The following is a 3,888-nucleotide window of genomic DNA, read 5'->3' as shown; positions in this document are numbered from 1 at the left end:
TCTTTTTCTCCTCGGGAGATCCCACACGGCCGTGTCTGGATGACACGACCCTGAGCACTTCCCTTCTCTGCAACCTTTGCCTGGCCGTGTATAGCACACGGCCTGACTCTGTTTTGCACCTAACCTGAAAACAAAATCAAAAGAATGCATCAAACTAAAAGAAATTACAATACGAATCAAAACTAACTAAAAGAACCCTCGGGTTGCCTCCCAAGAAGCGCTTGTTTAAGGTCTTTAGCTCGACCAAACTTTATCATTCGCTTCTTTTCCTCGCCCTTGGAGGACAGATATACTTTTCGTTTTTGTTGGGAGATCTTCTCCCAACCTCTTCCACCACATCGTCTCCTTCATTTGGTGGCCTTCCATGAGGATGGAAATTCCATTCCTCAAGTTTATAAATGCTTGTCCTGCTACAAGCATTTAAAAGAGACGAGACATGGTTAGAGATATTAGATAAATCATATTCCAACTTTTCCTTACCAATTACCAAAGAAAGCTTATGATTTTTGACATCAATTATAGCTCCAGCTGTAGCAAGGAAAGGTCTTCCTAATATGATAGGAATCCTAGGGTCCTCTTCCATGTCCAACATGACAAAATCCGTGGGAATAACATTCTCATCCACCTCTACTGGCACATCTTCTATAATACCCAAAGGGTACCTGCAGGAATGATCGGCAAGTTGAAGTGCCATAGTAGTAAGTTTAATGTTTTTGAGACCTAATTTATTACAAATTGAATAAGGAATGAGGCTAACACTCGCCCCCAAATCACAGAAAGCTTTTTCAAAAAATCCTTTTCCTATGTTGCAAGGGATATAAAAGCTCCCTGGGTCCTTTAGTTTTGGAGAAGTGTTCTTCTCAAAAATAGCACTACATTCCTCACTAAGCGCAATGGTCTCGACCTCTCCTCTTCTTCTCTTGTTTGACATGAGATCCTTCAGGAATTTGGCAAATCTAGGCATTTGTAGAATAGCATCGATAAGAGGTACCTCTACACAAATTTCCTTAACTTTTTCTAGAAACTTGCCAAATTCTTCATCTTTCTTGAGCATTGTAAGTCTTTGAGGAAAAGGGACAGCTTTGCTCTGATGGTTCAGTGGAAGAGTTTCTTCAACCTCAATGGTACTCTCCTCATTAGCTTGAATCTGATTTGGTATAGGAGGAGAAAGCTCTTCTTCTTTTTGTATCCCTTTTGAAGCAGTCACTTGGGAGTCTCCCAAGGTCCGTCCGCTCCTAAGCTCAATCCTATTGCAATGCTCCATAGGATTCACATCAAGTTTTCCTGGAAGTTGTCCTGTGCTCTGGATGATGAGGAAGCTAGTTGGGCAATTTGACTATCCTGGATCTTTTGATGCTTTTCAGAATTATCCATTCTCTGAATGAGCTTTGCTATATCTTGCTTCATTTCATTCTGACTTGAGATAATTTCTTCAAGCATCTTTTCAACATTTGACTTTGGTAAGCCTTGAGAAGATAGATGTTGAAAATTTTGTTGCCCGGCTTGAAAATTTGGTCTTGCCCCCATAGATGGTCCTTGATCTTGATTGTTTCTGTAAGAAAAATTTGGATGACTCTTCCATCCAGGGTTATAAGTATTTGAGTATGGGTTGTTCTGCCTTTGATTGTAACTCATGATTGCATCACATTGTTCAAGTTGATTGATTTGTGCAGTGATAGCTCTTAATGGACATGAGTCATTTAAATGCTCTGAACTCCCACATACTTCACAAGATGTACTAATAGCATTGACCATATTAGCACTAGTCCCCATATTCTCAAATTTCTTTGTAAGAGCGTCCAATTTTGCAGACAAAAGAGTGACTGCATCTACATCAAACTTCCCTGATGCTTTAATTGTTGGGTTTACAGAGGAATAGCCACCACTTCTTTCATTTGCCCATTGATGATGATTTTGTGCTACACTTTCAATGATTTCTTCGGCTTCATCTAAGCTTTTGTTCATAAGTGCCCCTCCAGCAGCTGAATCAAGGGACACTTTGGTATGATAATTGATACCATTGTAAAAAGTGTGCAACACTAACCATCTTTCCAACCCATGATGTGGGCATTGTCTGAGCATACTATTATATCTATCCCATGCTTCAAAAAGAGATTCTGAGTCAGTTTGCTTGAAGCTTGCAATTAAATTCCTCATATGAGCTGTTTTGCTTGGTGGATAGAACTTATCAAGAAACTGTTGCTCACACTGCTCCCAAGTGATGATGCTATTAGGGGCTAAAGAATTGAGCCATTGCTTTGCCCTATCTCTTAGAGAAAACCCAAATAATAATAATCTAACTGCATCTGAAGGAACTCCATTCATTTTCATGGTCCCACATATTTCATAAAAGACCTCTAAGTGTTAATTGGGGTCTTCATGAGGTCCTCCACCAAATTGGTTCTGCTGCACCATAGATATGATTGCGGGTTTGATCTCAAAGTTGTTAGCTTCCACTGAAGGTCTTGAAATACTAGATCGAAAACCTCTCGCATAGGGTGCTGCATAATTCTTGAGTGGTCTATTCGCCATGTTCAAATGTTCCTGTTCTTCAATTTGCCTTTGCAGAATTCTTCTTTTATGGAAAGTTCTATCAATCTCAGGGTCAAAAGGAAAAAATTCCCCTGCAAAGTTAGATCTTCGCATACACAAGAACAAGATAGCAGATGACAATTCGACACAAAAAGAAAAATAGAAGGATCAAAAATGCAGAATTGAATTTATACAAAAAGAATTAACAAGAAGTGAAAGTTATACAAGAAAGTAAAAACAGAAATCTACTGATTAGTTATAACTATGCAATATGAAAGGAAAACAAATGTTATGTTTAGTCTAACTCAATTGATAATTCCTAATGTTATAAACGGCGCCAAAAACTTGTTACGCTCCGCAAGTGTACGGAAATGTCGCAAGTAATATAAAAGATTATCGTATCCACAGGGATTGGAATAAGCACTAGAAATGTCTCAATGTGAATTAGCTAAACAACTATCCAATCATTTCAAAAGCAAAGTAAAGGTAAACAAATCTAGTCTTAAAGATCAACAAACAAGAGTCTAGTGTTTTGGGTTATGATAAAGGGAGATTCTAGGAGTTTCGGTTTCTTTGTAAGATTTCTTAAATGTAAATGGTTCACCAATTCTTATCCCTCAATTGCCAAACATGTAGAAAGTTGCCGGTTCTCTCTTGCAATAGACAACCGGCTAAGGACTGAGAAATGTATCTAAGTAGGATTAATTAGACATGAACCTACATTGTCCTTACACAGAAGCGCATCTATTACTATGCCTTCCTCGGATATCAACATAGAAGCCCACAACTCATTAATCTATCAAGATACAAGAAACTAATCACAAGATCCATCCTACTCTCTTGAATATTCCCATTTCCTCTTCAAGATTATCTCTCAAACGTCCTTACACGGGCTTGCACCTGTCACTTGGATCCCTCGGATGATCGAGTGAGAGTTTATCTTTACAAAGTCCACAAGAAATCCAAACAATCAATCAAGAATGAGAATTAAGCACAAATCACCATTAATCATTCAAGATCTAATTGATACAAGCAAGTCAATGTCATTGAAACAAGAAAATGGCAAATCCATTAGAGATTACATCAATCCATCATACAAATACTCCCTTAATCCTAGAATACAAGATCTACTCCATGAATCGAGGAAGAAAACCCGAAGAAATAGAGAATACAAGCATTTCTTAAATCCCCAATCCAAGAAATCAAGAAGAGGGGAAAAGAGAAAACTTATCTACGGAGAAGCCTCGTCTTCGGATCCATTCCTCGCTCCGGAGTTGAAATCATCGAGATCTCCCTTAGAATCGCCCAGAAATCCTCCCAAGAATGGGAGGAAACCACCAAATCTTGCCTTCTCCC

The 3,888-nt window shown here is 38.7% G+C and overlaps 1 non-coding gene across 1 annotated transcript; it reads left to right on the top strand.

The window, feature by feature from the left end:
• Nucleotides 1–2,053: 2,053 nt before the first annotated feature.
• LOC122054452 lies at nt 2,054–2,159 on the top strand. The gene has a single exon (XR_006132760.1). It is a non-coding gene; the product is annotated as a small nucleolar RNA R71 (small nucleolar RNA).
• Nucleotides 2,160–3,888: the final 1,729 nt, after the last annotated feature.

The sequence above is a fragment of the Zingiber officinale genome, chromosome 3A (genome assembly GCF_018446385.1).
Source record: "Zingiber officinale cultivar Zhangliang chromosome 3A, Zo_v1.1, whole genome shotgun sequence".
Classification (NCBI taxonomy): domain Eukaryota; kingdom Viridiplantae; phylum Streptophyta; class Magnoliopsida; order Zingiberales; family Zingiberaceae; genus Zingiber; species Zingiber officinale.
Note: the sequence above shows the minus strand (reverse complement) of the source record. Positions and strands in the feature narration are given on the sequence as shown.